General features: G+C 40.1%; 1 non-coding gene across 1 annotated transcript; it reads left to right on the top strand.

Annotated features, from left to right (window-relative positions):
• Positions 1–326: 326 nt before the first annotated feature.
• Positions 327–489, top strand: LOC122816857. The gene has a single exon (XR_006367111.1). It is a non-coding gene; the product is annotated as a U1 spliceosomal RNA (small nuclear RNA).
• Positions 490–11473: the final 10984 nt, after the last annotated feature.

Raw genomic sequence — 11473 nt, forward strand, 5'->3', positions numbered from 1 at the left:
CTTCCTCGGTAATTAAACTGGAAATAAATAAAATAAATAAATAACAATCTTACTGAAGTTTTTGTTTTACTTCAAGATAATCTGAACTGACCATCTCAGAGCCTTTTTTATTTTATCTGCTGTTAGAAAGATACTGCAAGCAGAGGAAAAGGTTCTTACAAGTCTGTTGTTAGAAGGTGGGTAAGAAGGTTAGCAGCTAACTGATTTAATACAGCTCATCTACAAGGAAACTGGGCAGCACGTTTAAGTTATTTTTACTGAGTGTAGTGCACCAAATCAATGAATAAACATTTTCACAACTACTATGCTCTCAGAGTGAACAATGCACACTTACCTGGCAGGGGGAAATACCACAATCAAGAAGGTGGTTTCCTCAGGACGAGGATCTTCCATTGCATACTTGGCTGGGTTGACCCCTGTGATTTCCCCAAATGTGGGAAACTGAACTGCACAATTTATGGTAGGTACAAGCCCACGGGTCAGTTCTACATATCCCATCACTTCATTAACTGAACAGAAAGGAGTCACACCCAAAATCATTAGCAGATGCACTAAGAATGTTACCAAAACAGTTAAAAAGTTAAAAATTGTGTAGTGATATAAAAAGCAAACAGCTTTCAATATATTAAGCAGAAGTAAACAATCGTTAACAGTTCTGACTATAGCTTATGTAAATGGTTGTAATGCCACCAGCCAACTCATTGACTTAAACTATAATAGATAAAGGAACTGAATTAGTTGCATAAAATTCATTCACACAGTATAGCGATAAAACCACAGCACTTCCCTAAAGTTGCATGCCTTCAGTCATTCCTAACAGAGAAAACAAAAACAGTTTAGGTTATTGCTAAACACAGATATTATAAAATATTATATTTTCTTAAGGATGTAAAACATCAAATTTGAATACTAAGCCAAACAACTGTATTTACTGTAGCTACCACAAGAGAAAGCAAACATGGGGAGGGGGCACTTCCAAATATATAAAAACTATCATTTCTCCTTCACAGACCAGCACACAGAAATGAGGACCTCCTACTTTTCTCTCTGTTACACTCTCTCTCCCGCTGTCTTTTCCACCACACGCCACCCCTTTTGTAGCTCTATGTCCAGCTTTATTAGAGACCACACCTGGCAACACACCCAACAATATTCTAGTAACGGATTACCACTCTAGTCACTTTTCTTAAGCTTGAGGACCAACTGCTCTATAGTTTATGGAGAACTAGACCTGCTTACTTTGAGAAAGTCATAGTCCACTTCCTGCCCCCATTTTCTGTACTGTATGTTGCTGTTTTTGATTTCTGCATGAATCACGAGTGAGTATGTAAATGCTGAAGACTTCCTACAACTGGTCATGCCTGTCACTCTGAATGAATCCATGCATGTTTTTTTTTTTTTCATAATGTAGTACTAAGAAAATAAAACTGATTATATTCAGAACGCTCTCTAGATGTAAGAGCTATTCATATAATCTTAGTGTATATCCTCCGGTCTGACAGAAATATTTATGTACTACATAAGATAATAGCGAAAAGACGAGACACTGCCACGGTTGATCAAAGCCAGAAAACCTGAACCTGCAAATTCCAAACTTCAGTTCTTAAAACCTATAATAAACAAATTACTAATAATATCCAGACCTACTAAAACTGCCCTTATATAGTGACTTCTATGAGAGCTGAAAATGTTTTACTGAAGTAAAGAAAATAAAATAGCAAAAGGATAATTACTACCTAATAAATTGGACCAGTAATAAAAGCATGTTACTGAACTAAGTTGCACATGCATTCTTCACTGTAAAATCAGAACAGAAACATGTCAAACATACTAATGTGATTGTATGTATAATTCAAAGCATTCAGTTTAACTAAGGTAAAAAAACAAAACCCAGAGTGTTATGATGTTGCTCCAATAACACACCTCAGAAAAAACATCAGCAGAGTTTTAATGTGAAGTTTAAGAATATATATAATATAATAATAATATATATAATATAATAATAATATATATAATGCTGGAATAAATAACGGCAAATAAACTAGACTTTGAATCCCGTAATTCAATTCATGACAAGCTTCCCATAATTCAGTTATGCACCTACATCCATTCGTCTGAAATATACTAACATTTAGTGCAGGGGATTAAATCTTGCTTTTTATAGCAATGCAGATCCTGTCTACAAGGATGCATAACTTCAGAGTTTAAATAATTAGGAGGGGGCACATCATTGGTGTAAAATTCATTGAAAGGGAGGTGAAGGGGGGGGGTTGCTTACCTGTAGATATATTCATGTCCCTAATTTCTAGCATCAGCTACATTTACCTAACTCTAACATAATGTTTGTTCCCTCTAGTGTTATCTGCCATCAATACACTTGGTCATCTAGCAGTCAAGGGATTGATTCTGAACTTTGCACATTACAAACATATTTGACTGCATACAGTGAAATAGAAATGTGTGCTAAATAGGTGTTTAATTGAACATCCATGTTCTTAAATTTGCTTTTATGATGTAGTTCTTAAAATTTACCATAAAAATAAGGATCTGTGTATTTTTCTGGACTGCACATTTCATTTTTAACAATGCCTGTTTTTCTTTCTTATATATTTTTAATATAAAACCATATGGGTGATATTCATGGTCATTACGTGGACATGTTAAGGCTATGAGTACTGTCCACGAATGAGTGCAGCTAAGCTATGATTCACAGAAGCCAGTTATGGTAATGCATAATGACCTCAAATGACCATAAGCAAATGAACCCATAATGAGATATAATTGAGGAATGATGCAACCCAACATACCAATGAAGCATTCTCTCACCAATTTATGATTCACAGTGGAATTTTCCCCCTTTGTTAGTGATATTGGCAGATATGTTATATAAGGAGTCTTACAAAGCTTATCTAGTTTGCAGTCCATGAAAATGCTGTCACTTGGTATGAGTTGTTTGCTTTGGCCGATCCAAGTGGCAGTCACTGGCCAAGAAGGTGGAGATATAGGCAGAGGATAGCTCACTATAACAATGATCACCAGGATGTCCTTGGTAGGTTCAGAGTTGATACAGATATTATAAGGGTCTTAGTGAATATGTATGAGCCCCTTGGTGGTACTGGAGGAATGTGTGGACTTCCTTTCCCTGTGGACACTAAAGTATGTGTAGCCATCATTAGTGTTGCCACTGGGACCTCCTAGCAACAGACTGAGTCACATTGAGGATCTCACAGGCTTCTGTTAGACTAAAAGCCTTGTCCATCTACATAGTATCATACAGACTCCTGAGGGGTGACATCTGCTTAGCTTCCCACGCTATGAATGACTTAACACTCTGAAATCTTTCACCTAAACAGAGTCACTGTCAAGGTAAACACCTAGTCTACAGGCCTGAATGTATACTGTACATCAACAACACCAAATGGCATGACAGATACTTATGCCAACATCAGTCCTATTTCTGAAATTGGCTGTCCTTACCTGACAAGCAGAGTACTTCCCTAGCAACCTTTGAAACTCATCTGGATGATTGGATGGCAATCACAGAGTTTCACAGGGCTGTGTGAAGAAAGTGTACTTAATGGGGGACATTATTCATCTTGCACAGTATTGGATGATGGGGCAGAGCTTTACATTGGTCTCTTTTGGACATAAGTGTAGCACAAATCCAATGAACCTGCAGTATTTGCTCATTTTCAGTTGTATCGTTTAGAGTATTTTGTATCATCTTGAAAATAATCCAGCCTGTTACATGACTAAACAAATGAAAATCTCATAATTTAAAAAATGTGAAGATATTACAAAACATTTCCAACTAATCTTTATGTGTGCCTGTCTTTTTTTAGCCATTTGAAATGTCTACAGAGATTGAATGGCTGAAAAAGTGGACTTGCTGACATGGTCATTTCTCAGAATATTCCCTTTTCTTCAAGGTACGGTAATCTCAGAGTTGATATATACATTTGGGGGAGTGCAAGGGGCGTACATATAAGGAGTTTGCCCCCTTGCAAAAAACAAGTTTAAATGAGAAGAGGGATATTAGATATTCACTTTTTAGGTGCGTTGGCACAAGGTGTTACTAGTGCCGATATTTCAGTAGGGGGCCAGTTCTTTCTCTATCTGCTTTTTACATGTATTCCTAAAAGTTATAAAACGACACAAAAGATTGAGCAAATCACTTTGAGGAATATGTGATACTGTGTTACTGACTACATTATTATTACTGTTTCTCTTACTGTTACATTACACGTTATGTTACAAACATCCAGTTCTTGGCATTTTCATTTCTTCTTTCTTTTTTTTTTATTGAACTGCCCTGTTGGATTAAAATCACGGTGTCCATAGATGGAGGTGACTCAGGATTTTTCTGAATGTGCATCCATGTTCCTCCATACAAATTTAGACAGCGACATGCAGTACACAAGGCCCGCTGTAGCTCTGGTGTGCTGTCATGTGGGGAGTTTTTTCTCTCATTCTGTCACTGGAGGAGCATTCTGTGGAAGAATTGACATTAGCCACTCACCTCTCTTCTCTCTGACCAGTGACACAGACCCCTGGTTTGTTAACTGAACTTGTATCACTGGTGGCTTTGTCATGGCTAAAATTTCCTTAGTAATGCTGGCAACTTACTGACCCTTGACTACATGTCCATTATCAGGTCACTTAGTATCAGGTCTTCTTATTTCCTGGTACTGACCATTCGGTACAGTGCATCCCTTATGACTATTAACTCTATGCTGGTACTGTCCATTCGGTACAGTGCATCCCTTATGACTATTAACTCTATGCTGGTACTGTCCATTCGGTATAGTGTATCCCTTATGACTATTAACTCTATGCTGGTACTGTCCATTCGGTACAGTGCATCCCTTATGACTATTAACTCTGTGCTGGTACTGTCCATTCGGTACAGTGTATCCCTTATGACTATTAACTCTATGCTGGTACTGTCCATTCGGTACAGTGCATCCCTTATGACTATTAACTCTATGCTGGTACTGTCCATTTGGTACAGTGTATCCCTTATGACTATTAACTCTATGCTGGTACTGTCCATTCGGTACAGTGTATCCCTTATGACTATTAACTCTATGCTGGTACTGTCCATTCGGTACAGTGCATCCCTTATGACTATTAACTCTATGCTGGTACTGTCCATTTGGTACAGTGTATCCCTTATGACTATGAACTCTATGCTGGTACTGTCCATTCGGTACAGTGCATCCCTTATGATTATTAACTCTATGTTGGTACTGTCCATTCGGTACAGTGCATCCCTTATGACTATTAACTCTATCCTGGTACTGACCATTCGGTACAGTGTATCCCTTATGACTATTAACTCTATGCTGGTACTGTCCATTCGGTACAGTGTATCCCTTATGACTATTAACTCTATGCTGGTACTGTCCATTCGGTACAGTGCATCCCTTATGACTATTAACTCTATGCTGGTACTGTCCATTTGGTACAGTGTATCCCTTATGACTATGAACTCTATGCTGGTACTGTCCATTCGGTACAGTGCATCCCTTATGACTATTAACTCTATGCTGGTACTGACCATTCGGTACAGTGTATCCCTTATGACTATTAACTCTATGCTGGTACTGTCCGTTCGGTACAGTGCATCCCTTGTGACTATTAACTCCATGCTGGTACTGACCATTCAGTACAGTGCATCCCTTATGACTATTAACTCTATGCTGTTACTGTCCATTCAGTACAGTGCATCCCTTATGACAATTAACTCTATGCTGGTACTGTCCATTCGGTACAGTGCATCCCTTATGACAATTAACTCTATGCTGGTACTGTCCATTCGGTACAGTGCATCCCTTATGACTATTAACTCTATGCTGGTACTGTCCATTCGGTACAGTGTATCCCTTATGACTATTAACTCTATCCTGGTACTGACCATTCGGTACAGTGTATCCCTTATGACTATTAACTCTATCCTGGTACTGACCATTCGGTACAGTTTATCCCTTATGACTATTAACTCTATGCTGGTACTGTCCATTCGGTACAGTGCATCCCTTATGACTATTAACTCTATGCTGGTACTGTCCATTCGGTACAGTGCATCCCTTATGACTATTAACTCTATGCTGGTACTGTCCATTCGGTACAGTGTATCCCTTATGACTATTAACTCTATCCTGGTACTGACCATTCGGTACAGTGTATCCCTTATGACTATTAACTCTATGCTGGTACTGTCCATTCGGTACAGTGTATCCCTTATGACTATTAACTCTATCCTGGTACTGACCATTCGGTACAGTGTATCCCTTATGACTATTAACTCTATGCTGGTACTGTCCATTCGGTACAGTGTATCCCTTATGACTATTAACTCTATCCTGGTACTGACCATTCAGTACAGTGTATCCCTTATGACTATTAACTCTATGCTGGTACTGACCATTCGGTACAGTGTATCCCTTATGACTATTAACTCTATGCTGGTACTGTCCATTCGGTACAGTGCATCCCTTATGACTATTAACTCTATGCTGGTACTGTCCATTCGGTACAGTGCATCCCTTATGACTATTAACTCTATGCTGGTACTGGCCATTCGGTACAGTGTATCCCTTATGACTATTAACTCTATGCTGGTACTGTCCATTCGGTACAGTGTATCCCTTATGACTATTAACTCTATGCTGGTACTGTCCATTCGGTACAGTGTATCCCTTATGACTATTAACTCTATGCTGGTACTGTCCATTCAGTACAGTGTATCCCTTATGACTATTAACTCTATGCTGGTACTGTCCATTTGGTACAGTGTATCCCTTATGACTATTAACTCTATGCTGGTACTGTCCATTCGGTACAGTGTATCCCTTATGACTATTAACTCCATGCAGGTACTGTCCATTCGGTACAGTGTATCCCTTATGACTATTAACTCTATGCTGGTTCTGGCCATTCGGTACAGTGTATCCCTTATGACTATTAACTCCATGCAGGTACTGTCCATTCGGTACAGTGTATCCCTTATGACTATTAACTCTATGCTGGTACTGGCCATTCGGTACAGTGTATCCCTTATGACTATTAACTCTATGCTGGTACTGTCCATTTGGTATAGTGTATCCCTTGTGACTATTAACTCTATGCTGGTACTGTCCATTCGGTACAGTGCATCCCTTATGACTATTAACTCTATGCTGGTACTGTCCATTCGGTACAGTATATCCCTTATGACTATTAACTCTATGCTGGTACTGACCATTCGGTACAGTGTATCCCTTATGACTATTAACTCTATGCTGGTACTGGCCATTCGGTACAGTGCATCCCTTATGACTATTAACTCTATGCTGGTACTGTCCATTCGGTACAGTGCATCCCTTATGACTTTTAATCTTATGCTGTTACTGTCCATTCGGTACAGTGCATCCCTTATCACTATTAACTCTATGCTGGTACTGTCCATTCGGTACAGTGCATCCCTTATGACTATTAACTCTATGCTGGTACTGTCCATTCGGTACAGTGCATCCCTTGTGACCATTAACTCCATGCTGGTACTGTCCATTCGGTACAGTGCATCCCTTATGACTATGAACTCTATCCTGGTACTGACCATTCGGTACAGTGCATCCCTTATGACTACTAACTCTATGCTGGTACTGTCCGTTCGGTACAGTGCATCCCTTGTGACTATTAACTCCATGCTGGTACTGTCCATTCGGTACAGTGCATCCCTTATGACTATTAACTCCATGCTGGTACTGTCCATTCGGTGCAGTGCATCCCTTATGACTATTAACTCTATGCTGGTACTGTCCATTCGGTACAGTGTATCCCTTATGACTATTAACTCTATCCTGGTACTGACCATTCGGTACAGTGCATCCCTTATGACTATTAACTCTATGCTGGTACTGTCCATTCGGTACAGTGCATCCCTTGTGACTATTAACTCCATGCTGGTACTGTCCATTCGGTACAGTGCATCCCTTATGACTATTAACTCTATGCTGGTACTGTCCATTCGGTGCAGTGTATCCCTTATGACTACTAACTCTATGCTGGTACTGTCCATTCAGTACAGTGTATCCCTTATGGCTATTAACTCTATGCTGGTACTGTCCATTCGGTACAGTGTATCCCTTATGACTATTAACTCTATGCTGGTACTGGCCATTCGGTACAGTGCATCCCTTATGACTATTAACTCTATGCTGGTACTGTCCATTCGGTGCAGTGTATCCCTTATGACTACTAACTCTATGCTGGTACTGTCCATTCGGTACAGTATATCCCTTATGACTATTAACTCTATGCTGGTACTGTCCATTCGGTACAGTGTATCCCTTATGACTATTAACTCTATGCTGGTACTGGCCATTCGGTACAGTGCATCCCTTATGACTATTAACTCTATGCTGGTACTGTCCATTCGGTACAGTGCATCCCTTATGACTATTAACTCTATGCTGGTACTGGCCATTCAGTACAGTGCATCCCTTATGACTATTAACTCTATCCTGGTACTGACCATTCGGTACAGTGCATCCCTTATGACTATTAATCTTATGCTGTTACTGTCCATTCGGTACAGTGCATCCCTTATCACTATTAACTCTATGCTGGTACTGTCCATTCGGTACAGTGCATCCCTTATGACTATTAACTCTATGCTGGTACTGTCCATTTGGTACAGTGTATCCCTTATGACTATGAACTCTATGCTGGTACTGTCCATTCGGTACAGTGCATCCCTTATGACTATTAATCTTATGCTGTTACTGTCCATTCGGTACAGTGCATCCCTTATGACTATTAACTCTATGCTGGTACTGTCCATTTGGTACAGTGTATCCCTTATGACTATGAACTCTATGCTGGTACTGTCCATTCGGTACAGTGCATCCCTTATGACTATTAATCTTATGCTGTTACTGTCCATTCGGTACAGTGCATCCCTTATCACTATTAACTCTATGCTGGTACTGTCCATTCGGTACAGTGCATCCCTTATGACTATTAACTCTATGCTGGTACTGTCCATTCGGTACAGTGCATCCCTTGTGACTATTAACTCCATGCTGGTACTCTCCATTCGGTACAGTGCATCCCTTATGACTATTAACTCTATGCTGGTACTGTCCATTCGGTGCAGTGTATCCCTTATGACTACTAACTCTATGCTGGTACTGTCCATTCAGTACAGTGCATCCCTTATGACTATTAACTCTACGCTGGTACTCTCCATTCAGTACAGTGCATCCCTTATGACTATTAACTCTCTACTGCCTTTGACATAAGAATGTTCTGCAGTGTAAACACACACCAGGCAAGTAGATATGATGGGTGACACAACTTAACACACTTATATTCATGATGAAGTGGAGCATGTCTGGATTCTCTTCATCCCTGCAATTATTTGCTTGAAATTCCATACATTTTAGAATGCATATTCTGACTGCCATCATAATATTTAATGTACCATTATATCTGTTGTCTTGTGAAATTTTATACATCATAGTATAGATACAGATTCAGGCTTACTGATTGCAGGACATTTCCCCAAGGGGCCAATTGGCTGGGGGAGACATGGCTGAATTCCATTCCGCTGCAGATACATATGGCTGCAGAAAATTCACCATAGGCACAGAAAAGTATGCCACTGAAATGGACGTGCAAGGAGGAACAGTGTCCATGCCTCCCCAGGACCATAGGGACAGCAGGCAGTATGGCAGGCACACACAGCAGGATACCTTGTGGGCATGTCATTGGCAGAGAAAATACAGTGTCCAATAGGCAATGCTTTTATTAATGTGTTAGGGGAAGTCATGAGTGTTGGGCTTGTTTTTCAGTGCATGGTTATGTAACTACAAGTTTCAGAAGTATGCAACAGCAAGGACAAAATCCTTCACATTGCCTTGTTGCACTTATGGTCCGGTATGTATTTCTGATGATGTCCCTAAACACAACATCATTCTTACAGGGAGTGAAATGCCTTCCCCTCATCAGAGATTATCTGTTGACATTTCAATTTTTTTCTTGCTGCAGTGTGGTAAGAACTTCAAGGACATGTACAGCAGGCTATCCTAGCAACATCAGCCATCAGTGGAGAACCTCCATCTGATTGTTCATTTGTGTAAGATCCAAGTCGGACAGGTCATAAGCATTCCAGTCTCCTGTTTTCTTGATTATTCCAGCTGTGGGGGTGGCACTGTGTGCTTTTTGGTACCAACAGTTAATTTGACATGGCAGCAGAATTGAAATTCATCTATGTAACCCCCAACTAATATTCCCATCAAGGAAAGGTCCCACAACCAATAAGCCTGAATCCCCTCCAGACCTCATCCATATAGCTGTATAGTGGTAATTTATTTTATTTATTTATTTTATATTTGTTTACCGGGAAAGTCGGACTTGCAACGAGCCAATTTTCAGCAGAAGCCCAGAGAGAAATGCTCCAGATGCATGTCGTTGTAACGTGGAAGGAAACCGGAGCACCACATGAACGCAGGGAGGACATGCAGACTCCATACAGAAGTCACCCTAGCCGAGAATCAACCTGTAGAGCCTCTTGCTGTGAAGAGAGAACGTTAACCGCTGCACCACTGTGCCATCCAATGCTGGTAAAGCATGGTTGACACAATTTTATCCTCCCATCTTGTGAATTCGAACTGGCTAGTATGGTGCATCGTCTAGCATAAGGTTTTCCTTTTATATAGATTCTATGAACAGAAAAAAAAAATGTTAAACGAGCACAATACCTGTGTGTGTGCGTGTGTGTGTGTGTGTGTGTGCGTGTGTGTGTGTGTGTGTGTGTGTGTGTGTGTGTGTGTGTGTGTGTGTGTGTGTGTGAGTGTGTGTCTGTGTGGGTCAGAGAGAGAGAGATAAACAAAGCATCCATATGCAAATACATTGTAACACAATGTATCAGAAAGTATACAGAGACTCCCAGCCCATTGAATTCACTAAAACAAGTGTTTTTTTTTTTCCAGGGATCAGTCCCCCTACACCCAAAATGTGAGGGGCCACACTTACATTCCTCCATGACTTTATAAATACTAACTCTGAGGTCACATAACAGGGCAGGGAAGGGAAAATCATCCTTACTGCACCATCCTGAGATCACGCATATCGGCACTTGTCACAACACTGACTAAAAAAACCCCCAAGACAAAACAAAAACCCCATTTGCAAAGTCCCTGAACCTTCCCAACACCCATAACAATACAACAGCTCTATTGTTGCAGTGTTGTACTCACACATACATAACAATATGTAAAAAAAATCAACTAATGGAATGAGAAATTGCCAGTAAATGAGACCTACTGTTTCATTCCATCTAAGTTTCACTTGATAGAATACCAGGGATCATGATGTATAAAGAGGCTGAAGCCAGTTAACAGGTTACACAACATGTAATGCTACAATGCCACAATGTGCTACTATGTGCATTTTTCATTTAGAATGAACATCTTGTAATTAAAAG

This window comes from Protopterus annectens, chromosome 1.part1, assembly GCF_019279795.1.
Source record: "Protopterus annectens isolate FY-2018-M chromosome 1.part1, PAN1.0, whole genome shotgun sequence".
Lineage (NCBI taxonomy): Eukaryota > Metazoa > Chordata > Ceratodontiformes > Protopteridae > Protopterus > Protopterus annectens.